Source organism: Choloepus didactylus, chromosome 8, assembly GCF_015220235.1.
Source record: "Choloepus didactylus isolate mChoDid1 chromosome 8, mChoDid1.pri, whole genome shotgun sequence".
NCBI lineage: Eukaryota > Metazoa > Chordata > Mammalia > Pilosa > Megalonychidae > Choloepus > Choloepus didactylus.
In genome coordinates this window covers 88801831-88828913 of record NC_051314.1, presented here as the reverse complement: position 1 = coordinate 88828913, position 27083 = coordinate 88801831, and the positions used below count along the sequence as shown (strand labels likewise).

General features: G+C 38.1%; 1 long non-coding RNA gene across 1 annotated transcript; it reads left to right on the top strand.

Moving 5' to 3' along the window:
- The first annotated feature begins 1374 nt into the window (after positions 1-1374).
- On the top strand, positions 1375-25459 carry LOC119543126. Its single transcript, XR_005218529.1, has 4 exons — positions 1375-1449; positions 2754-2903; positions 15386-15521; positions 25412-25459. It is a non-coding gene; the product is annotated as an uncharacterized LOC119543126 (long non-coding RNA).
- Positions 25460-27083: the final 1624 nt, after the last annotated feature.

Sequence of the window (27083 nt, the reverse complement as noted above, 5' to 3'; positions counted from 1 at the left end):
TCCCCACCGTGACATTGTGTAAAAGGGAGAAAGGAGGTAAGGAATACATCCTAAGACCTGGAATCGTGGGTGACTGTGAAAAAAACATAGATTTGGGCCAAGAAAGAAAAGAAAAAAAGAAAAAGAACATTTTTTGGCTTCACAATTAACTCTTTATGCTGCTTCCCTAACTACGTATTAGGTAGCACAGCACTAGATGCTAGAAGAGATGAAAAAGACGTGGTTCCCTTTGGTTTGGAGTTCACTTTCCAGTAAAGGAATGCATAAATAAATTGTAATTACAACATAATTACTACATAATGTACTGTAATAGAGATGCCCACAAAGTCATCTAGCAGTTGGTGACCCCCTTTAGGTGGGAAGACATTGATATTCACATTTTACAAAGGAAGAAGCCATGGCTCAGAGAGACAAGCTGAACAGGTAGGAAACTGAGGCATAGAAGGGTTAAGTGATTTTCCCAAGGTCACACAACTGTGAAATGCAGGACTAGCACTAGAGCCCAGCAAGTCTGTTGGTGCAGTGGCTTCTGAACCATTTCTGAGGCAATTATGGTATTCCGTTTGAAACCAACCCCTCTCCAAGTTGCAATAATTGGATCAAGAGAAACAAAAGAATCTTCAAACTGAAGTTTGTTAAGCACTGAAACAGTTCGTTAAGGGGGTGTCATGGAAATTTTTTTTTTTTAAATGGAAGAGACACTCATCCTTTGACTGAACTGGGTAAGGGACCATACATGCTGAGAAACAGAAGAGATGAAGTGCCTTTTTGAGGATGTGCTGATCTGATGGATTTCGGATTCTCTGCTTGTAATGCAAGGAAAAGAAAGAATGCTCTTAATTCAAAACATTGAGGAAACTCTAGCAATGATTCCCATGGAAAGAGGGAATCTCTAATAATCATCACCTTGGGACATTCTCAGGGAGTTCCGTGAACCTCTAGAAGGGGTTGGTTAATCACTCAGAAGTCACTTTTATGGTGCTTCATTTGCCAGACAGGGGAACATGTCATCTTGAAAATAAACCTAATCAAAAGGTGGCAGAACATGAGTTCCTAGTATAAAATAGTAATTGACTGTTAGCCTCTGTTTGGAGCTATGTACCCCAGAAAAAAAACATGTTCTTAATCCATTCCTATGGGTGTGAACCCATTGTAAGTAGTACCTTTTGATGAAGACCCAATTAGGATGGGTCTTGATCCTATTGCTAGAGTCCCTTATAAGCAAAATGAAATTTAGACAGGTAGAAAGCCATGGGAAACAAGAAATTGAAGGTCAATGGAACCCAGAAGAGAAGGGAGAGGCCAGGAGATTGCCATCATGTGCATTGTTATGTTACAGAGGAGCTGAGGACCAAGGATCTCTGGCAGCCAGCCCCAGAATGCCAGACATCAGGAAGGAACAATCACCTGATGATACCTTGATTTGGTCTTCTCCTAGCCTCAAAACATGTAAGCTAATAAATTCCCATTGTTTAAGCCAGTCCATTGCATGGAATTTGCTTGAGCAGTCAAGGAAACTTAAACAGTCTTTTTTCACAGTTCTTGATTCTAGCAGTGGTAAGAGTACTTAACATATATAAAATCTGATAGTATAAAAAATTCTCTGGACTCTCTCATTTGATCTTCAGCACAGCCTTTTTCATCAGGCAGAGTAGAAAATACTCTCCTCATTGTACAATTAGCTGTTGTGCAGAGTTGTCATGTTTTTACAGCTGCAGAGTGACAGAGACATGTGGACTTTTTATCTGCTGGACCACAGTCTAGATAATCCAGCCTTGGAGAATCCAAACGTTCTGAGTTTGGCAGAATTGCAAGATTATAGATGTCATCAGTGACCCCAGCATATGCCATCATAAGCCCCATCACAATGTCCCTAATCATGTTGTTGTTGTTTTTTTAATCTTCCCCCAATATTTGAATTGCTCTCTCATTTGTCTCCTCTTTCAGGTTCTGTCTATCCCATTAGGCCTTTCCAGACATCTCCAGGCCAAGAGGACCCATCAGTTCTCTGGTTTTTGTATTGTCTGTATTGCATGGCTTGTCACCTGGTAATGAACCATCTTGTATTCATATTGAACCAAGATGGATTTTCACCTTAGTTTTATTCTTAGGAATGTCATTTTGTAAAAATAGAAAAGCAAAATTACATCAGATTCACTTCTATGGTGTTCTGTTGTAATCACTAATTGTCTCCTGACCCAGCTTCTCTCTAGCCAAGTTCTAAGAAGGGAGGCTGCTGTCTTATACCCTGTTCTCTCAAAGCCTTTGATGACACTCAGCATTCCTGTACTACAGAATCATTATCTTTAAACTCTAGCTTGATTGTTGTATGATGCCTGCATCAGAACCTCTGCAGAAAACACTAATTATCTCTTTCTTTTCCTTGAAGTTAATATTTCTTGTAATCTTGCTTTTCCCTGCAAGGGAAGGCTGCTTGTCTTTATGGGATGCTCAGATTATGTTTTTGTCGGTACTCATCTCTGATAAATTAATATATATGAAGTGCTATGTGCAAGATACCATGCTATAGTGCTATAAACTCAGCAGTCTGTCTAGAAACAAAGGAGCCCATCCAGGTGATTCCTAGCTGGGAGGAATGATTCCAGAAGTGCCAGGCTGAGGCCACCCTTGTGCACTTCATCCCAAGGGATCTGGGGCCAGGCTCTGTGTACCTCTAGGTGGCCCGGGCAGGCCTGTAGTCAGGCCACAGGGCTGCAACCTATCCTCAACTAATGGGCTCCCCTTTTTTTCAGGCTGGTCACTGTCCCCAAGTCTGACTGGCACTTTCTGGACCTCCTGCCATGGTGCCAGAACTGAAGCAGTAATCTTGTCTCTACAGAGGCTCCCAGAGACCTTGTCCCTATGGACAGAGGTTTATAAGATGTCCAGAAGATGCTCTCCAGGTACAAATGTATCCTTTAAGTTCTCTCTGGATGACTCCCACCCAACTGTTTTTCCTTTTTTTTTAAGGCCCCTTTTCCCCCTTAACTATTTTATGGTATGCGGATGGTAGGAATAAATGGAAGCCTCTCACTCAGTAAACACCTAAAGAACATTCTGAGAGACATGGAATCATGGGGTCATAGAGGAAGAGGGGTCCAGCCCAGCCTCTCAATCAGTCTCTTGTTTTAGAGTTGAAAAAATCAAGTCCAGAAAGGCTAACTCATTTATCTTTTCTAATTGATGTCAGGACAAAAAGGATCTAGGGCTATTCTCCCTGTTTGTGTTCCAGATGGTGAAAAAGGAATAAATAAATGGAAGAAGCTATTAGCAATGAAAGCAAACCAAGCAAAAATGTCTTCCCAGGACAGTGATTTTCAAAGTTTTAACTGTGACCCATAGAAGAAAAGAAGTTTTTATCATGACCTAGTAAACCCATGCACATATATAAATTAGATAAAAGCTTTATAAAACAAGCGATATCCTGCAATGTTTTCAATATTTTCTATTATTTTCTCTACCATTTTTCTTTCCTTCCTTCCTTCCTTCCTTCCTTCCTTCCTTCCTTCTTTCCTTCCTTTCCTTCCTCCCTCCCTCCCTCCTTCTTTCTTTCTTATGAGATCCACCAAATTGATGGATTCCACCATTTCTTCCTTTTTTATGGCACCCACCATTACTGGGTTGTGACCTGCCCTGGGTTACGGGCTAGGCTGACTAGATTGTTTGGGTGACCAATGGATCAAGGGCACTGCCCAGGGTTTTGATTGAATCTTGTCTTCCTGAATAACATGAGCAAGCACCATGGGATCCCCTCATTTAGTACCTTGAACATGAGATTCAAAGAAAGGCCTTGAGAGACCAACGGGGTTTAAATGGAGCTCCTTCAGAACTCTGTAGTGACTCCCATGTGACCACAGGGCTTTGGAGGATTCTGTCTCCAAGGTCACATGGTCAGGGTTAGGTCACTGAGGCAAGCAACATGTATCCATCCAGAATTTGCTTTTGTGGCCTCAACTCAGCTATCTTACTACTCTTCTACATTTTTCAGCTTTGGCGGTGGGGGTGGTGGTAACTTTACAGCCTCAGGAAACTTTATGACATCTCAGAAACTGTGACTCCCCCAGAGCTGTCCTGTTCTGTTGTGTACAATACTATGAGAAGCAAGTGTCACAGACTCAGCCTGCCCCAGAAAGAGTAGGCACAGCTGGTTATCCAGTCTCAATCTGCCTGGCTCCAGGGCTCCATTCCCAGTAGCCCAGCTCATGTCTCCATCCTCAGGGCTTTTGGCACTTATCTTTCCCACCTGCTCCCACATCCTCAAGCCCCAGCTGCCAGCTGGCTGCCTGCGTACGGCGTCTGCTGGCATGGTATAGCAGAGTCTAGGGGCTGGACAAAGGAAGGTGCAGACTCCCACCTGCACTTCCAAGCAGAGGCAGCTCCAAAGCTCTCCCAGTCTCGCAGGTATTTACCGGGCTCCCATCCAAACCCCATCAGACAATGATGACTTTCCTCTAAACTCCAACCCCAAACATCAAGACCAGTGGAATAAACTAGAAGCTTGGGGTCCTTTCCCATCTATGGCTGGCTGTGGCTGTGGGTTTTGCAATAACCATGTTTGCAATAACTCTTGTAGGAGATGACATGAACTCTATCCTTAATGCCTTTGGGGAATTCTTATTTTGCTCCTCCAGAGAAGAGTGTGGTGTGGAAGAAACTAGTGATGGAGATAAATGGAGAGGTTTGTGGCTTGGAAGCAGGTACCACATGGACAGGTGAGAGTGTCACATTGCTGCTGAAGAGATCAGGAGGGATAAGCTGATTGTTTTCAAAATAACTCCCCCCCCCCCTTTCCTAGAGGAAAGTCTACAGGGAAGACGATTGGGCAATGATCTCCTTTTCTTCATACCAGTTAGCTGAACCTCTGCAAGCCTCATCCTGGACATGACTGCTTGTTTCTCTAGAATAGGAAGAACATTCCGTAAGCAGCCCAGGAATGTGTTAAACAACTCTCCCCTGGGGCCCCAACTCTAGAAAGATATGGCTGTTGACAGGTCTTCTCCCTCGCCTTTGGCCTCTGGCCTGGGACAAACATTCCCCAAAGCATGGCTGCCCCTTTCTCTTGTATTTGTTTCATCATTCTGTTTTGTTAAAAAGAGGTCACCATTGCTAAAACTGTTGTTTCTGGTGCCCACCTCCCATTTCCAATAGGGTTTACTCTGGATTGGATAGTGGTGTTGAGTTGCTCTGTGTTATCCACACGTTCATTCATTGTCTCCAGCTAAGTTTTAGCCCTCTACATAGATATCCCAAAAAGTGGTCTCCACGTGGGAAATAGATCCCAGGAGTGAGCCTGGCTGTGGCACTGAGGGACTGAGAATGTCTTCTTGACCAAAAGCAGGAAAAGAAAGGTAACAAAATAAGGTTTCAGTGGCTAAGAGATTTCAAATATAGTTAAGAGGCTATTCTAGAGGTTACCCTTATGCAGGCTTCAGTTAGCTATGCCAAATGGCCACAGTAGGACAAGCCCAAATCAACAGTAGTCCCAAAAACCCTAAAGAATACCTTGGTCCCTGAGACTCTATAAAAAGTTTCACTCACTAAGTTTATTATTCAGAAACTTAAATCCTCCAGAGTGTTTCTATGCCAGATAAGTCCTCAAACCTAGAGGCAACAGCCTCTTCAAGAACATCAACCAGGTACTGCCCCCTTCCCCATAATGTCAACACCTCTTTTCAATATCAACAAGTTAGGGTAGTCACTGCCTAGACATCCCTGAAGATCGGGAAAGTGGTTGTTCTAGTTTGCTAATGCTGCAGAATTCAAAACACCAGAGATGGATTGGCTTTTATAAAAAGGGGGTTTATTTGGCTACACAGTTACAGTCTTAAGGCCATAAAGTGTCCAAGGTAACACATCAGTAATCAGGTACCTTCACTGGAGGATGGCCAATGGTGTCCAGAAAACTTCTGTTAGCTGGGAAGGCACGTGGCTGGCGTCTGCTCCAAGTTCTGGTTTCAAAATGGCTTTCTCCCAGGACATTCCTCTCTAGCAAGCTTGCTCCTCTTCAAAACATCATTCACAGCTGCACTGAGTTTCTTCTCTTTGAGTCAGCATATTTATATGGCTCCACTGATCAAGGCCCACCCTGAATGGGTGGGGCCATGGCTCCATGGGAATAGCTCATCAGAGTCATCACCCACAGCTGGGTGGGGCACATTCCAAGCAAATCTAATCAGCACTAAAACCTCTGCCCCACAAGACTACATCAAAGATAATGGTGTTTGGGGGACACAATACATTTAAACTGGCACAGTGGTTAAACTAGAGGAAGGGGTAGCAACAGACAAGATGAAATTTAACAAAGGATTATGAATACCAAATCCTTATATAAAATTTTTTTTATTATTATTATGTTTTTAGTTGCTAGGGTATTAGAATAACCAGAAGGAAATAACTGAAATGGTGGAACTGTCACCCATAACATTCTTTGAAATTTGCTCTATAGCTACTTGTTAAATTGTACTTTGAAAGTTATCACCTTTCTTACACATATATTTCACAGTAAGGAAATAAGTGAGATTGTGGAACTGTAACCCATAACATTCTTTGAAATTTTCTAACTACTTACTTGGTAAATCATACTTTGAAAGTTATCACTTTTCAGTATATATGTTATATTTCACAATAAAAAAATGTAAGAAAAAAAGAAGTGGCTTCTAAAAGTTTTTTATTATAAAACTTTATTGGTTAAAAACATTGGCACTTGCATCTTCGTGTATGAATATTATTTTTAAAGTTCTAACATTAGCTAATATCTCAAGTCACACTATAAAATTAAAGCGAGGTTCATCATCAACATTAATAAATGTATATTCATCTTTCAGATAGTGTTCTTGATACTTTTGAAACTTTTTACTGAGTTCCCTGGTACTTCTTTGCCCTCAGATACCTCACCCAACATTCCTGATACGTGACCATCTGACAAGAGGACCAAGTGAGGGTGCCAGTGTCAGTCTGTATATTAAATATATTAAAGCTTAATTTTTAAAAGATAAAAAAAAACCCAAAAAGAAATCATAACGTTGTCTTCCTACATCCAGTGGATCATGGAGCCCATCCTCCTTTGGAGACCATTGCTCCGGAGAACAAAGAAGCAGGAGTTAGACCCAGAAGGCTCAGCAAGCAGTCAAATTGACCCATTCAAGTTTATACAGTTGGTGAGCAGCAAAGCAGGGACTAGAAGCCATCTCCTGCCTTGAAACCCAGTTCTTGCTCTTTCCACCCCTGCACCTCTTCTTCCCTCTGTTTCTTGAAGAAATGGAAGCACTTGTTTTAGCAAAGGGACCTAGAAAGCCTGGTTCCAAGGCACCACATTCCATTCTCTTTCTCTTTGGAAGTTCTTTCTCTGGTAATTGTAGCTACTGTATTGAAGACAGTCTGGCTGGGGGCTCTGCCTTTGGTTTGGGTCTAAATACACTTGAGTTTGAAATAGCCCTTGCTTTGAAATGTTAAAGAATTTGTATTGGTGATGCCCATGTGCCTGATGATGTCCCCGACACACTTCTGTAAGGTCCACAGGGATTGAAACCGCACAGTGTGGGGACTGCAGAGTGGGGACTACAGATTACTAGTAAAGAATTTGGGCTTGCACTGCTACTTACTGGCTGAGTGACTTTAGGCAAATTACTGAGAATCTCTCTGAGCATTGGTTATGCCATCAGCAAAATGCAGATAATAACAGTACCTACTTCATAGGGCTGTTGAGAAGATTAAGTGAAGTAACCTAAGGTACTGTGCCTGGCACATAATAAACATTCAATGAATATTAGCTATGGTTACTATTGGTTGTAGTGATTAGCAAAGAGTCTTAAAATTGTCATGGTCCCTGGGGTCTCAGCAGGATACAACCCTTTTACTTTGATCTTGAATTCTTATCTCACTGATGAGGAAGGAAGGGAGGGAGGGAGGAATGGGAGAAGGAATGGAGGGAGGGAAAAAAAAGGAAGGAACAGAGTGAAAGAGGGAAAAGGGAGGGGACTGATCAGCCTTACAGGGTTTTTAAAAAAATTTGTAGGCCTATCAGCAATATTGCCACCTATTTTTCTTTTTTTATTATTATTAGAGGAGTTGTAAGTTTACAGAAAAATCATGCAGAAAGTACAGAAATTCCATATAATCCCCTCTCACCAGCAGTTTTCCCTATTATTAACATTTTGCATTAGTGTGGCATTTTTTATCAATTGATGAAACAATATTATCATAATTATGCTATTAACTTAAGTCCACTGTTTGCATTAGAGGGCACCCTTTGTTATGCAGTTCTACAGCTTGTGTGTGTGTATGTGGTAACTTATAACCTAAAATTTCATTTTTTATTCCATTTCAAATATACAATTCAGTGGTGTTAATTACATTCACAAAGTTGTACTTCATCACTAGCAACCATTGCCAAAATTTTTCCATCACCCCAAAGTTAACTCCCCATTCCCCTCCCCCACATGGTAACCTGTATTGTAGTGTCTGAGTCTATGAATTTGTATATTCTCCTTATTTCATATAAATGAGTTCATACAGTACTTATCCTTTTGAGTCTAATTTCACTCAGCATGATGTCTTTAAGGTTCATTGATGTTGTTGCATGTATCAAAACATTGTTCTTTTTTATGGCTGAATAATATTCCATTGTGTATATAGACTACATTTTGTTTATCCATTCATTGGTTGATGGACACTTGGGTTGCTTCCACCTCTCAGCAATTGTAAATAATGTTGCTATGAACATCAATGCGGAAATATCTGTTCGAGTCCCTGCTTTCAATTCTTTGGGGTATATACCTAGAAATGGGATTCTGGATCCTATAGTAATTCTATAATTAACTTTCTGAGGAATGGCCAAACTGCTTTCCACAGAAGCTGCACCATTTTACATTCTGATCAACAATGAATGAATATTCCTATTTCTCCACATCCTCTCCAACACTTGCTATTTTCAGTTTGTTTGTTTGTTTGATGGTACCCATTCTACTGGGTATAAGATGGTATCAAATGGTTTTAATTTGCATCTCCCTGATACTACCATCCATTCTTAAAATAGCCATACCCCTGATCACAAACATAATCTGTTTTTGCCCTTTGCCCAATATTTTAGGCTTAGTCTAATTTCTTGGAGATCCTTGACTTGGGAGGGGCCTCTCATCAGCTGAGGGAACCAGTGGAATCCACCCTCCATGGTTTTGTTGGATGTTGGCATTATGATTACTTTATTGATTGACTCCAACAGGTCACTTCCCCATTTGTGAGAAATGGGGAAAATGAGTTAAATCCACCTCACAAGACCAACTGAAGGGAATTGCCAGGATTGCGGCTACTGTGTGCCTCAGCGGGTCTGCAAACCCTCCCTCTGTGGTCTGGGCTGTCACTATTTGGGTGCAGAGTCATACCCAAGCAATGGGAGCTGTTTGTACTTGGGCTACCCAATCAGGAGCATTTGACATTTTCGGCAAAAGTAAAGTATTTAAGATAACGATGCTTTGTGCTTTGTGTGAACTGTGCTCCTCATCCAGGAAGGTGCTCTTTGGGAACACAGCTTTTGATTACAAGGGCTGAATAGCACTATATCCCCTTTTCTTGCAGGTGAAGAGGAAGGGATTAGGATATGTGAAGACATTGGGATATGTGAAATCTGGTTTGTACTGTAGAAAAACAGTGTTTTGAAGATGCTTCCTTACATTATTTTCTAGGAGCTGTATAGCTCTGGCTCTTATATTTAGGTCTTTGATCCATTTTGAGTTGATTTTTGTATACAGTGTGAGATAGCACCATTTGTTGAAGAGACTAGTTTTTCTCCGTTGAGAGGTCTTTGCCCCCCTCCAACATTGTCAAAAATCACTTAGATATAAATATGAGAGTTGATTCCTGAGCTTTCAATTCTATTCCATTGGTCTCTATGTCTGTCCTTGTGCAGTACCCTGCTGTTTTGATTACTATGGCTTTATAATGAGTTTTAAGATCAGGAAGTATGCATCCTCCAACTTCATCCTTTTTTTTCCAAGATGGCTTGGCTATTCAGGGCCCCTTACCCTGGGGATTGTGTTGAATCTGTAAATCCATTTGTGTAGAATTGACATCTAACAATATTTTGTCTTCCAATCCATGAACATGGACTGTCTTCCCATTTATCTAGGTCTTCTTTCATTTCTTTCAGCAATGTTTTGTAGTTTTCTGTGTACAAGTTCTTTACATCCTTGTTTAGATTTATTCCTAGATATTTGATTCTTTTGATTACTATTGTTAATGGAATTTTTTTCTTGATATCTTCTTCTGATTGTTCATTACTAATATATAGTAACACTATTGATTTTGGGGTTTTGATCTCATATCCTGCCACTTTGCTGAACCCATTTATTAACTCTAGGAGCTTGAGTTAGGCAATGGTTTCTTAGACTTTAGACCCAAAGCACAAACAACAAAGGAAAAAAAAACTGATAAATGGGATCTCACCAAAGTTAAAAACTTTTATGCCTCAAAGGAATTTATCATGAAAGTAAAACAACTTACACAATGGGAGAAAATATTTGGAAACTATCTTATAAGGGTTTAATATCCAGAATATATAAAGAAATCCTTCAACTCAACAACAAAAAGACAACCCAATTTAAAAATGGGCAAAAGACTTGAATAGACATTTCTCCAAGAGAATATACAAATGGCCAAAAACTACATGAAAAGATACTCAACATCATTAGCCATTAGGGAAATGTAAGTCAAAACCACAATCAGATTCAATTTTACACCCACTAGAATGGCTACTATTTTAAAAAATGGAAAATTGCAGTTGTTGGACAGGATGTGGAGAAATAGGACATTATTCATAGGAATGTAAAATGGTGCAGCCACTGTGGAAGACAGTTCAACAGTCCCTCAGAAAGTTAAGTATAGAATTACCATTTGACCTGGCAATCCCACTTCTAGGCATATATCCCAAAGAATTGAAAGCAGGGATTTGAACAGATATTTGCACACTGATATTCATAATGGTATTATTCACAATTGCCAAAAGATGGAAGCAACCCAAGTGTCCATCAACAGATGAAGTATAAACAAAATGTAGCATATATACACCATAGAATATTATTCAGCCATAAAAAGGAATGAACTTCTGATATATACAACAATATGGACGAACCTTGAGGATATCATGTTGAGTGAAATAAGCCAGACACAAAAGGACAAATATTGTATGATCTCATTGACAGGAAATAATGAGAATAAGCAAACTCACAGACTCAGAATCTAGAATATAGGTTACCAGGGGATGGAGTAGGGGTAGGGAATAGAGTTAAGGCTTAAAATTTAAACTTTCTATTTGGGATTATGGAAAACTTTTGGTAATGAATGGTGGTGATGGTAGCACAACACTGTGAACATAATTATAGCACGGAATTATATATTTGAAGGGGGTTAAAAGGGGAAATTTTATGTTGTATATGTCACAAGAATAAAATAAAATAAAAAAATCCATGGAACTGCAAAACACAAACAATGAACCCTAAGTTAAACCACAGACTAAAGTTAATAGTACAATTATAAAAATATGCTTTCATCAATTATAACAAATACACCACACCAATGCAAGGTGTTAATAATAATAGGGTAGTATATGAGAATCATGTATTTTGTGTATGATTGTCTGTAAACCTAAACCTTCTCTAATTAAAAAAAGAAAAACAGTATTTTCTTACAATTTGTTAAAGACTGTTCAGACTGCTTTTTTTTTAAATCTTCATTTTATTGAGACATATTCACATACCACGCAGTCATACAAAACAAATCGTACATTCGATTGTTCACAGTACCATTACATAGTTGTACATTCATCACCTATATCAATCCCTGACACCTTCATTAGCACACACACAAAAATAACAAGAATAATAATTAAAGTGAAAAAGAGCAATTGAAGTAAAAGAGAACACTGGGTACCTTTGTCTGTTTGTTTCTTTGTTTGTTTGTTTCCTTCCCCTATTTTTCTACTCATCCATCCATAAACTAGACAAAGGGGAGTGTGGTCCTTATGGCTTTCCCAATCCCATTGTCACCCCTCATAAGCTACATTTTTATACAATTGTCTTCGACATTCATGGGTTCTGGGCTGTAGTTTGATAGTTTCAGGTATCGACCACCAGCTACCCCAATTCTTTAGAACCTAAAAAGGATTGTCTAAATTGTGTGTAAGAGTGCCCACCAGAGTGACCTCTCGGCTCCTTTTGGAATCTCTCTGCCACTGAAGCTTATTTCATTTCCTTTCACATCCCCCTTTTGGTCAAGAAGATGTTCTCCGTCCCACGATGCCAGGTCTACATTCCTCCCCGGGAGTCATATTCCACGTTGCCAGGGAGATTCACTCCCCTGGGTGTCTGAGCCCACGTAGTGGGGAGGGCAGTGATTTCACCTGCCAGTTGGCTTAGCTAGAGAGGTCCACATCTGAGCAACAAAGAGGCATTCGGGAGGAGGCTCTTAGGCACAATTATAGGGAGGCCTAGCCTCTCCTTTCAGACTGCTTTTTAAAAACAGTTTGCAAGCATTAATTAGGACTTTGAAAGCCATGTACAAAGGTTGACAGGACAAAAACAGTCAGAATCCAAGGCTCCACCCACTTTCTTCTCAAGATGCTCTCTCAGGCATCACAAGTCCCTCCATTTGGTACCAGAGTCAATTGGCTGTAGCCAAAACCTGGCTCTATTGTAGTGAAGGCCCTTACCCTTCTACTGACCAGTCCCACCAAAAGGTACACCAAACCTTTAGCAGTTCCAGGCAGTAAGCTAATGGACCCACCAGGACATGAGGACCCACTGCTGCTGGGCCGGTGGTGGGAGAGTCCAGGCACACGTGTAGATTCTGTTGGAGGGCAGGATGCCAACTTCTGCATCTCCATAGATCTGCATTGCTCCACCACTTTGTGGTCTGGCCATCTGTTCCTGTAATAGACTCTCAAAATACTTGGAAGGATGCCTCACAACTTCCCATAGTGCCCCAGAAACATCTGTTTTGGATCTGTAACCCCAGAATAAAGGGAACCTCTAAATTAGAATCATGGTGCCCTTTGACTCTGTGCCCTGCCTGGCATGTACAACTCAAATTATCCTATAGGCCTGGTTTAAAATCTAGTCCATGCCTCTCTGGAGTTGGAGGTCCAGATAGTGATTACCTTTGAGAAAGAGGGTGAGGATCAGGACTAGGAGAGAGAATTATGGGGCTTCCACTGTGATGATCATGCTCTATTTTTTGAGCTGGGAATGGTGGTTACCTGCATGTGTTCACACTATGATAATTTATCAAGTTGTACACTCATAACTTGTTCACCTTTCTCTGTGTATGTAATACTTCAATTAAAAGTTCATCTAAAACATCTAGTCTATAAACCATTCTCAAGAGATTAAATACACAGATGTTCTTTACTACTGTCATTTTACAGATGAGGACACTGAGGCTCAGAGTGATCTTTATCACAAAGTCAATATGAAGAACTTTGCTGTCTCCCGTAAGGAGAACCAGTGAGTAATGGATGACAGATCCACAACTAGATCATAAGCTCTGTTAGCCCACACACCGTATTTTGTCCCTCTTTGTATCCTCCAGTAACTAAGACAGTGCTGTGCATATAGTGAGGACTTCATAAATTATTTAGCAGACAAGGTTCTCTGCAGGACAGCCAAAGGAACCCAACCCTAAGAACCTAAGTTCTTTGATCCACTTTACTTATTTAAGCAGAGCCTAAGACAGGATCCAGGTAGAATTCAAACTGTGATCTGTCTCTGGGACTACAGCTGCCGATGGTCTGATGCCAGAAGCCCCCAACCAAATTGAACCTAAGAGGCAGACAAGAAAGACTCTCCCTGAAATGAAACAAATAAAGTTTCAGTGGCTGAGAGATTTCAAATGGAGTTGAGAAGTCATTCTGAAGGGTATTCTTATATGTCATATAGATATCCCTTTTTAGTTTTTAGTATATTGGAATAGCTAGAAGGAAATACCTGAAACTGTTGAACTGCAACTCAGTAGCCTTGATTCTTGAAGACAATTGTATAATTATGTAACTTACACAGTGTGACTGTGTGATTGTGAAAACCTTCTGGCTCACACTCCCTTTATCCCGTGTATGGACAGATGACAGTGTACGGAACAAAAATTAAATGAATAATAGGGGGGATGCAGGGATGGGATGTTTGGATGTTCTTTTTTACTTGTATTTTTATTCTTGTTTTTTTTATTTTTTTGAGTAATGAAAATGTTCAAAAACTGATTTTGGTGATGAATGCACAACTATATGATGGTACTGTGAACAATTGATTGTACACTGTGGATGATTGCAGGGTATGTGAATGTATCTCAATAAAACTGAATTGGAAAAAAAATAAATAGGAAGAGTAGCATAACAACAACAACAAACAAACAAAAGCAAATGTAATGTGTTTGGGTTTTTTTTTTAACTTCTATTTTTATTCTTATTTTTATTTTTTCTTGGAGTAATGAAAATGTTCAAAAATTGTGGTGATGAATTCACAACTATATGATGATACTGTGAACAATTGATTGTACACTTTGGATGATTGTATGGTATGTAAATATGTCTCAGTTGCATTTATTAAAAAAAAAAAGGTAGGTTTTCCCAGCAATAGCTTCTAGCAGCAGATGGTGTGGTGGCCACTTGTGGGTAATTAGAAGTAGGAGAACAGTCTTGAAATACTTAGCTCAGCCACTACCAAGGATCTTCCTTCAACCCACATTTTCAAGGAGAGTTGTTGCTGAGCTGGGGTTCTTGGAACCTAGAAAGGAAGGTTGTCCAGCCTGACTGATCTGAGTAGTCACTGCTGAGACCAGAAATAATGTGGTGAAAGGTGTGAACCATCAGGGGTTCCCATCCCTCCTTCACAGGCCTCACCTCAATTGAACATTTTACTATTCCCCCACTTCTTCTCTGCTCAGACAAGCCAAATATTCCTTCTTAGAACAACCTGTCCTGTCCTCCCTCTGTTCTCCAATTTACTTCACTTATCTCTGTACCTTATTTATCACCAGGCTCTTCATTGCTCAATTGGTAGGGGGTTTAAGAGACATCCAGAGCTAACGGCCAGTTTTATCACTTCAACATGTCCAGGAGGACAATAACATTCCACTTGCCAACACAGTCCTCCCACATTCTCCCCACCTTTCCCTCCGGTGAAACCTGTATCATTGGGTGAAGATAGGTTGAGAGAGAACATTTAAGCAAGTAGTTTAGGGCACAGTCATGAAAACACCTTCTGTCGGCTCCTTAAGGTCTGGAATAGAGGTTTTGAGCAGGATGCTGGACTCAGAGCAATGAGTTACAACAACCCAATCATTTTTCTGTATCCTTGAAGTAATCTCTGTATCCCAGTTCCCTTTCTTCTTTTCTTCTTTCCAGGAACTTTATGCCTGACCTCGACAGGAATTAGAAGTGAAGCCTAGAGGCATACGTCCAAACCTCCACTGTTGCTTCCTAGAGATAACTGAAATAATTCAACCACTTGTGACCTGTTAGGAGCTGAAACCTTGGAGAAGTGAGTGTCTCTATAACACCTTTCCCTCCCCCATCATTTCCATTCCAGGAGTCTTAAACTTTGAACTGATACAGTATATGCTGTCAGTTATGACAAAACAATCAGGCCTGATAGAGAGGCTTATTTGGTGCCTCCAACCAATTTACTTCCTTGTCAAAGTTCTGAACGTAAGGAAATACAATTCCTGCTTTGTGGTGAATAGTCTCTGCTCTAATCACTTGTTATCTTACTGCATTAGCCTATACATTGACATTTGATCTGCAGTAATTAAGGGTTTATTGCCATGTTTCTTTCTCCCAAACAGCATACACCTTTTAAGCACAGGGCATTTGGGGATAAGTGGTATTAGAACTAGAACAACTGACAAAGAATTATATGCATGGAGATTGTGTTATCTTCATCTTAACCCCAATCTTGAAAAAGATGTTCCATTTCTAAAAGAACAATGGATTAGATACCCTGAAAAAACTCCCCATTGAAACAAGTTTTTAAAAATCTTAAATGCATCAGCAAGCTGACACAAAAGAAAAAAATCTGCAGAACCTGAAAATGAAGTGAAAGTAAGAACAAAGGGAGGTAAGCAAGAGTCAAAGCTGGCCTTCATCCTGAGAGTTTCTGTAAAACTCTGGGAACTTTGAGCTTTCACTCTGTTGTCTGCACAAGGTGTGGTGACAGGATACAAAGCCAAGGGCTCACCCTACAAAAAGCTGGGCCCTCAAATGTATCCCAGGATGTATCCCAGGACTCCTTACATAAGAAGAATGAGAAATAAACCCCTACATCCTATCATCATTCTGGATGACAGGGGGAAAAAATTATATATATGTACACACACACACACACACACACACACACACATACATATGGAATTCTTGGTAGTGGTGTTGTTTTCTGTCCTTACTAATAAATTGTATTGTATGACAAAAAAAAAAAAAAGTGACTGTACATTTGAAACACTATCAAGAAAGTTTTGACTAGAATCAATTGGCTGCTAAGTAGTATGGCTGAATTTTCTAACATATCTCCCTTCATCCAGAAAAATCTCTTAAACTGAGCCTTTTGAAAAGGTTTTATGCATTCTAGAAATGAGAACTAAAAGGAAAGTTCTGAGAATTTAGGTATACATGCTATCCCTTATTTTCTGTACTATATATGTAGGCCATAATTATCAAAGGTTTATAATCAAATAAAGATCCTGGATAGATTGAAAAAAAAATTCACAACTACAAGCCAGTGCTCATGTGAGTATGCAGTCCAAATTCATATGCTGTGTAATCCAAAAGTATTCAAGCAGAAAAATTAATTTAAAGTGGTCCCAGGTTTGTACTGCTCAGGTAACTGGCAAAATCAAACATAAATCCTGCCTGAGGAATTCAACCTCATCCCAGTACTCATTTTTCACAGATGAAACTTCAAGGAAAAAATTATAGCTCACACTGAATCACAAAACACACAGGAAAATAGAACAGATTGTGTGAAAAAAACCCACAAAGCCTTCAGATGTTGACATTTTCAGGCCCAGAATATCAAATAACTAAGTTCAATAGGTTTAAAGAAATGAGAAGCTGAATAAGATGAGCAGAAGCAAGAGACTATAAGTAAGAAGACTTCAATATTAAACAAACAGAATTTCTAGAAATGAAAAATAATAAGCGTTGAATTTTAAAAATCAGTGGAGAGATTAAACAGCAGATTAGACATGGCTGAGGAGAAAATTAGAACAATGGAAGCTAGGAATGAACAAATTATCTAGAATGTAGCCAAGTTAGACAAAGACTTGGAAAATATTAAAGGTTAAGAAACATGAAGGAAAGATTGAGAAAATCAAATTGTATCTAATTAAAGTTCCAGAAGGAAATAAAAGAATAGGGAAGAGGTAATATTTAGAAACAATAGCCAAGATGTTTCCAGGACTGTATAAAACATGAATCTTTAGCTTCAGGAATCCCAATGAACTCTAAGGAGATAAATACAAAGAATTCACACCTAGGAACAGCATAGGAAGCTAAACACCAAAGAAGAAGAGAAGACTGTGAAAACTGCTAAAGAGAAGAGTCACCTATGAAAAAAATGAAATTAGACTTAAATGGCTGACTTCTCAACAGCAATAAATGGGGGCCAGAAAACAGAAGGAAATAACAACATCTTCAATGTGCTAAAAAAAAAAAAAAAAATGACTGTGAACCAAGAATGCTATATCTAGTGCAACTACCTTTCAACAATTAGGGCAAAACAAACACATTTTCCAATTAAATTGAGAGCAACTAACTGATCCTCACTAAAGGAAATTTTCAAGGATTTACTTCAAGGGGAAGGAAAATTATCTTAGCTAGGCCATTTGACATACAAAAAGGAAAGGTGAATAAAAAGATTGCCAAATATGTAGATAAATCGTAAGAAATATTTACTGTTTAAAATAGTAATTATTGTGCCTAATTTATGTGTGGTGAGGAAGAATAAATCTAAAATAATGGGAAAATAATTCTAGGTTGAGAAGAGGTGATTTGAGTTAAAATGTTCAAAGTGTTTGTATTGTTGAAGAGGAAGTCATAGACACTGAATAATTTTAGACTTTGTTAAGGTAAGAATGGATATAAAAATAACTTTGATAACCATCAAAAGATATAGAGTACACAACTTAAAACCAAGTGAAGGGGAACAAAAGAAGACAAGAAAAGTATATATTTTAAGTGGGACCAAGAAGGCAGAATAAGATGCTCCAAAATCTTTGAACAATGAGCAAAAACTGGCAAAGCCATCTTCCTCAAGACTCTGGGAAACAGTTAAAGTGTTGCAATAACTGGGTGAGAGCTAAATCAAGAAAATGCAATTTTTAAAATGGTAGGAGACATTCCTGGCACCGTTGCTGGCCCTTGCCTTACCTTTCCCAGCAAGGTGTGGACCAGCCACACCATGCCAGCCTGCACTCCCATTGCAGTCCCCTAACCTCTTCTAGAGAGTGCAGAATAACTCCTATGAGCATACTGGGCACCTTATATGTTGGTGCCAGTATATTTGGTGGCAGCCTGAAAGACTGAACCAGGAAACACTTCTCTTGCTCACCATCCCAGGACTTGGCCTATAGGCAGAGCAGCTTGCAGACAAGAGAAAGTTATGTAATAAATAATTAAGTCAAAGTGGCCTGGGAAAAGGATTACTTGCTTTAAGATAGACAATAGAGCCCTGGATTTGGGGGTTGGAGGTGGAGTCTATTTCATAGGGATTAAAGGTGACATTCAGATTCCTGTAAATGGGAGAATTCCTAAGGTCATTAATGAGCATAAGCCCAGGACAACACATAGGCTCAGAAAAGATGGAGAGGACCCTGAACTTCACTTGCACCCTGGCTTATTTTGTTTATAGGAGGCCTAAACTCTGAAGGAGAGCATCAACCAACAAAGAACTAATTCATAAACACTGTGAAAGGTGTTTTTGCATTGGTTGGTTTGTTTTTGTTAGCTCTTGGCACTCAAGGAAACCTATCATATCACTAGCAGGATATAAATTTAAGGAATAGACAGCTCAGCGACTAAATCCTCGAGTTAACACATTAAAATATTAAAATGTAGTGTGTAAAAAAGGTATGAGACAAAGAAATAGGAAATGATGGCCTATCCAAAGGAACAAGATAAAAATCCAGAAACTAACTATGAAGACCAGACTTTGGACATACTGGACAAAGTCTTTTAAAAAATGATCTTCAAGGAGATAAATGGAGAAAGAACTAAAGATATTAGAAAATGATGAATGAATAATATGAGAGCCTCACTAAAGAGACAGAAATTTTTAAAAATTAACTGAACAGAAATACTGGAACTGAAGGCTACAATACTGAAATGAAAAATTCCCTAGTGGTTTCAACAGCACAGTGGAAAGAATCAGTGGACTCAAAGACAAGACAATTGGAATCAGTCAGGCTGAGGAAGAGAAAGAAAAAGAATATTAAAAAGTGAACAGAGTCTAAGAGACCTGCAGGACACCATCAAGCATACCAGTCTACATGCATTCTGTGAGGTCCCAGAAAGGGAAGTAAGAGAGAAAGGGACAGAAGGAATAGTCTAAGAAATAATAGCAGAAAACTTCCCATATTTAATGAAAGACATGAAGACACACTTTCAAGAAGTGTTCAAGACCAACTAACCCCAACAAGAAAAACTTGAAAGAACCATGCCCACACACATAGTAGTGAAACTACTGAATACAAGGACAAGGAGAAAGTTATAAAAACTGCAAGAAAAAAGTAACATGTTATGTTAAAGAGAGCCCCAATAAGATTAAGTGCTGATTTCTCAAAGACTAAATAAAAGAATCAGGACCATAAAACTCCTAGAAGAAAATAGAGGGAAGCATCTTCAGGACCTTGTGTTAGGCAAGGGTGTTTCTTAGAATTTACACCAAAAGCTAGAGCAACAAAAGAAAAAAACAGATAAACTGGATTTCATCAAAATCTAAAACTTTTGTACGTCAAAGCACTTATTCATGAAAGTAAAAAAGCAACCTACAGAATGGGAGAAAATATTTGGAAACCATATATCTGAAGTGTTTAATATTCAGAATATATAAAGAAATGCTATAACTCAAAAACAAAAGACAACCTAGTTTAAAAAGGGCAAAAAGACTTGAATAGACCTTTCTCCAAAGAAGATAAAGAATGGCTAATAAGCACATGAAAAGATGTTTAACATCACTAGGTCATTAGAGAAATGCAAATCAAAGCCACAATGAGATATCATTTCACACTCTCATAGTAGCTATTATTTAAAAAACAAAATAACAAGTATTGGATAGAATGTGGAAAAATAAAAACATTGGTTCATTTTTTTGGTGGGAATGTAAAATGGTACAGCCTCTATGGAAAATAGTTATGTAGGTCCTCAGAAAGTTAAGTATAGAATTACTATATCCCAGAATCCCACTTCTAGTTATATACCCAAAGAATTGAAAGCAGGGACTCAAGAAGATATTTGCACACAGATGCTCATAGTGGCATTATTCACAATTGCCATAAGAGAGAAGCAACCCAAGTATACATCAACAGATGAATGGATAAAGAAAATGTGGTATATAAACACAATAGAATATTAATTCAGCCATAAAAAGGAATGAAGTTCTGATACCTGTGACAACGTGGATAAACCTTGAAGACATGTTGAGTAAAATAAGCAGACACAAAAGGACACATATTGTATGATCTCACTGTTAAGAAATGATTAGAGTAAGCAAATTCATAGAATCCGATATAGAACATAGGTTGCCAGAGCCTGGGGTGTGGGTAGGGAATGGGGAGTTAATGCTTAATAGGCAGTTTCTTTTTGGGGTGATGGAAAAGTTTGGTAATGGATGGTGGTAATGGTAGCACAACATTATAAATGTAATTAACACCACTGAATTTGAATGTGGTTAAAAGGGGAAATTTTAGATTGTATATATGTTACTTGAATAAAAATTTTTAAAACACCATAGGACTATGCAGCACAGTGAGCCCTAATGCAATAGTATAATTATAATAATATTGTTTCATCAATTGTAACAAACTTGCCACATTAATGCAAAATGTGAATAATAGGGAAAACTGTATGTGGGAGGGGGCTATATGGGAACTCTCTATGTTCTGCATGATTTTTCTGTAAAAACAACTTCTCAAATTAAAAAAAAATAAAAATTTTTAATGAACACAAAAATTAGGATAAACAGAAAGCACTTAAAAAGTTGGTAGCAAGAAATGAAAGTATATCAATAACCACCATAAACTGTAATTAAATAAATCTTCTGATAAAGAACGCAGATAGATTGGATTTTTAAAATCCAGAAATATGCTGCCAGCACCAATTATACCAGGAAGCTAAAATAATTCTAAACTTTGTATGCATTTGATAAGATAGCCTCAATAATATAGAGCAAAATGACAAAATAAGATGATGTATCTACTATTGGTAGTGGAAAATTTTAACACATCTCCCTGTAAGTTATCAATTAAGTGAACAAAAAAGTCAGAAGGATAGAGAAGATAATCAGCAAGCTTGGCCTAATGGATATTTAAGTAACACTGCACATGACAAATAGAGAATAAACATTCTTTTCAAGCACTACATGGAATGTTTATGAAGATTGACCTGTTAGGTCATAAAGCTAGTCTCAGCCAATGTAAAGGGTTACTTTCATATAAGGTTACTTTCTTTGACCACAATTCAATTAGAACAGAAATGGCATCAGACAGGATAAGTTAGCCTATGCTGTGAACACATGCAAGAATAGTTTTTCCTCAAGGTACAGACAGGCCTTCAGGGCAACTGCCCATTCTGTGTAGTTGTCTTCCTGGCTGCTCTGCCCTGGCAGCCCTGAATCTCAACACGCGCTTCCCCAATCACTATGGAAGAAGAAAGAGCACGGAGAATTGCAGGCTGCTTTTCTTAAATGCTTCCACTCACATTTTATTGACCAAAGCAAGTCACTTGGCCGTGACTAACTTCAAGAGATCAGGGAAGGACTATCCTCCCATAGGTCCAGGAAGAGGAGGAGAACTGGAAATACTGATGAACACCACAGTAGTTAATAACCAAAAAAATCCAGGAAAACCCATTTCAACTTGAAATTTTAAAATATACTTCCAAAGAATAAGTCATAATGTAAAAGATAAAAACTCAGAACTTGAATAATAATACTACATGTCAAAACTTACGGATGCAGCTAACACAGTACTTAGAGGAAAATGTATAATCCTAACTTACCTAGCCTTTACTATGGACCGAGCATTGTTCTAAGTGCTCTACACATTTTAACTCATTTAATTCTCATACCAACCCTTGAGGTAGGTATAAATGAGGAATTGAAGCACAGAGAGGTTAAGTAACTTGTCTGAAGTCATACTGCTAGCAACTAGCAGAGTCAGGAACTGGACTCAGGCAGTCTGTCTTCAGAGTCCATGTATTATAGTTACAATGCTTACATTAGAAAATTTTAAATGCTCAAAATTAATGTGCTAAGCAACCTATTTAAGAAGTTCTTTTACAATGTAAAAAAAAGCCCCCAAAAAGTAAAAGAAAGGAAACAATAGATATAGAGTAGAAATTAAATTGAATATATATATAGTAAAAAAAAAAAAAACAAAAACAAAGCCAAAAGTTGGTTCTTTCCAATGACTAATAATATAGGGATATCTATGGCTAGATTAGTCAAAACAAAAGGAGAGAAGATAAAAATAAATATTAGGAATATTAGGAATGAAAACTGGGGGAGGTCCAACTAGAGAGGTTGTAGAGATTAAATAGATAAGAAGATATTATAATTAACCTTGTGCCTACAGATGTGAAGTTCTAGAAGAGATGGATAAATTCCTAGAAAAATACAATTTGCCAAAACTGATGAAAGAAAATATAGAAATATGAACAGATGTATAAGCATTAGAAAAAAAGAATTGAAGTGGCAGCTTAAAATGTTGCCACAAAGAAAACACCAGGCCAAACAGTTTAATAGGTCAGTGTCTTAGCCTGGGTTCCCACAGAAAGTAGAGCCTGAGTCAAGGGCCTAGGTATAGATGGTATATTTGGGGAAATGAACTGGTTTATTTTGGGAGTGGGGAACCAGGTAAAATGAAAGAAGGACGGAGAACACTCAAAATGGTGTGTCACCATGGTGGACAACCAAGGCTGGGAGCTAGGAAGAATGTACCCCAGAATTGTTTGCCTGAGGGATGGAAGAGGAAAGCATTTGTCCACCAGTTTCCATCCCCCATTGGCCAATATTTGCCCCATGAGGTATTAATTTTCTTGAACCTTCAGGCTGGCAAACCCTAAAGTGCTAGGGGACAAAACTTAGGACAAAAAATGAGAGGTGGGGAGCTGAGGCAAGATGCTGTCAGGTTACACTTGTTAGAAGCTAGTTGACACTAAATAAAATAAAATAAATGTGTGCCAAAAGGATCTGAAGTGGGGCACAAGAAGTCATTCAAGTTCTATCAAACATTCAAGGACCCCATCATTTCAATCTCATACAAACTCTCACAGACAATAGATAAAAAAGAACATCCCTCAACTCATTTTTTGAGAGTAGTATAACCTTCATATTAAAATCAGACAAGAACAGTATAAGAAAAGTATAAGCTAATCTCACTCATTCACATATTTAAAAAATCAAACAAAATATTAGCAAATCAAATGCAGCAATCTGTAAAACATTAACAGATCAAAGACAGAGGAGAACCATATGACTATTTAAATAGATGCAAAATTGAAGTGTTCAATATAATGCAACATTTGTTCTCGTAATCTTTGCAAACGTGATATAGATGGGAACTTCCTTAACTTGATAAAGGGCATTTACCAAGAACCTATATAAAACATACTCAACAACTGATATGGTTTGAAATGTTTCTATTAAGATCTAGAACAAAATAAGAATGCAGATTACAAATTCTATTCAATATTATACTGGAAGTCCTAGCCAGTTGATATAAATCAAGAAATAGAAATAAAAGCTATGAGATGTAGAGAGGAAGAAACAGAACTCATTATTTTTAAGTGGTGTGATTTTTCTATATAGAAAGTCCCAAATAATTTACAAATGAATTATGAGAATTAAAAAGAGTTTAGCAAGATTGCTGGATACAAAGTTAATTTATAAAGTCGATCATATTTCTATATACCATAGTCAATCAGATGGAATTTTTTTTAAAAACTAAGGAGAAGCAATTTGTAATAATAGCAAAAACATAAAATTCTTAGGAATAAAATCTAACAAAAGGTGTTCAAGTCCTTCATGGAGAAAATTATAAAATTCTATAGAAAGATATTAGAGAAGAACAAATAAATGGAGAGAACATGTTCTTGGCTAAAGAGATTCAATATAAGATGTCAATTATTTATAGATTGAATTATGATTCAATGCAATCCCAGTGAATATCCCAAAATAGTTTTTCTTGGAACTGGGCAACTTAGTTCCAAAAAGTAATTGGAAAATAAAATGCCAAATACAGACAAGTACTCCTGAAAAATAAAAAATGCAACATGGGTTACCCAATATCAAGTCATATTACAAAGTTATAATATTTAATATCATGTGATATCAAGGCAGGAAAAGACAACTAAATCAATGAGTCAGAATAGAGACAAAGACCCACACATATATGGAGATTTATTTGTAACAGCGTGTGTATTGCATATTAGTGGGGAAAGGAAGGCCCATTCAACATATAAGTTTGGAATAACTGGTCATTCATATGGAAAAGGGTGAAATTAGATTTTACCTCAAATAGTACACACAAATGAATTATAGTTTGATTAAAGGCTTACAAGAGGAAATGCAAAACTAGAAAATCCTTAGGTGATAATATTTTTTGTTGTATAAATGCTAACAAAAATTTTTAAGACACTTCTGAGTCAATAAGAGAAATACAAACTATCATATTTAAAAATGAGCAAAAGACTTGAATAGGCATTTCACAGAAGAGGAAATACAAATGATCCATAAATATATATATTAAAAGTCCAACCTCATTAATAATCAGAGAAATGCAAATTAAAACCACAGTAAAAATAGGCAGTGAGATACAGTAGGTTAGTATAGGCTGGAGTGAAATAGTGACACATCCCAGAGTAATGTGGGCAGATAATAAAAAACATATTTACAGCCTCCCCCTCCCCAGCCCCGAGGATCTGGGGGAAGGTGCGGATGTGTTGGACTTCCTCACCTGGACTGGTGTTGATGTTGTCACAAACACTGGGACTGGCGGTTTGATGTGCTGAGCCCTCGATCATGGGACATGCCCTTATGAAGCTCGTTACTGCAAAGGAGAGGCTAAACTTACATATAATTGTGCCCAAGAGTCTCCGCCTGAGTACCTCTTTGCTGCTCAGATGTGGCCCTCTCTCTCTCTAACTGAGCCATCTCAACAGGTGAACTCGCTGCCCTCCCCCCTACGTGGGACCCGACTCCCAGGGGTGTAAATCTCCCTGGCAACGCAGAGTATGACTCCCGTGGATGAATGTGGACCCGGCATCGTGGGACTGAGAGTATCTTCTTGACCAAAAGGGGGATGCAAAATGAGATGAAATAGTTTCAGTGGCTGAGAGATTTCAAATGGAGTCAAGAGGTCACTCTGGTGGACATCCTTATGCACTATATAGATAGCACGTCTTAGGTTTTAATGTATTGGAACAGCTAGAAGTAAATACCTGAAACTACCAAACTCCAACCCAGCAGTCTGGACTCCTGAAGACAATTATATAATAATGTAGATTACAAGGGGTGACAGTGTGATTGTGAAGACCTTGTGGATCACACTCCCTTTATCTAGTGTATGGATGAGTAGAAAAATGGGGATAAAAACTAAAGGACAAATGGGGTGGGATGGGGGGAATGATTTGGGTGTTCTTTTTTCACTTTTATTTTTTTTATTCTTGTTCTGGTTCTTTCTGATGTAAGGAAAATGTTCAGAGATAGATTGTGGTGATGAACGCATAACTATGTTATCATACTGTGGACAGTGGATTGTATACCATGGATGACTGTATGGTGTGTGAATGTATTTCAATAAAACTGAATTTAATAAAAAAAAAACAGTAAAATACTGCTTCATGTGTATAAGAATAAAAAGTCAGTCAACTCAAAGATTTAGCAAAGATGCGAGCAATGGGATCTCTCATCCAATACTGAAAACAAAGTAAACTAGAACAACTATAGAGAACAGTTTTTTCACTACCTGGTGAAGTTCAGCATGTTCAAACCTTGTAACACATCAGTTTCACTCCTAGATATGTGGTCTAGAGAAACTCTTGTTCATATGTAGCAAGAGAAGGTTATTAAATATTCATTTAAAAATTATTTATAACAGCCAAAAAACAAACAAACAAACAAGCAAACCTGGGGGAAAAAGATGTCCATCAATGGTATAATGAATAGATCATTTGTTGTTCAATTAATGGAATATCATTGAGCAGTGAAAAATGGAGAAACTATAACAGCACACATTGACATGGGTGAATCTCAAAAAGATGATACCTAGCCAAAAAGGCAAGTGACAGAAGAATATATACAGAATGGCTTCATTTATTTAACATTCAAAAACATGCAAAACTAGATGATTTAATATTTTTGAATATATACACAGGTGGCAAAAAAGATGGAATGATTAATACAAAGTTTAGGATAATAGTGAACTTTGGGGAGCTTCTAACGTACTCATAATATTCTCTTTCTTCATTTAGGCATTGCAATATTAGTATTAGCATTTACTGTGTGTGTTATCATAATACACTTTTGTGTATTATGTGTGTGCCTCAATATTTAATAACTAACTAAAAGATGTTTGATAAGTAAGCTATGTAGACATATTGCTGTTTAGTAGGAGTAAGCTGGGAACATATACTAGGTAGAAACCCTTTCCCACTTCTGACTGTTTGACTTGATTATCCAGTCCATCCAAATTCTCATTTTAAATTTGAAGTTTGAATTTCAAGCCTGACATTTAATAATGGCATGACCTTGAACTGTTTAACCATTCAATCCCATTTCTTCATTTCTCAAATGGGGACACTTTTTTTCCTATCTCAGAGATGTCATGTAAAT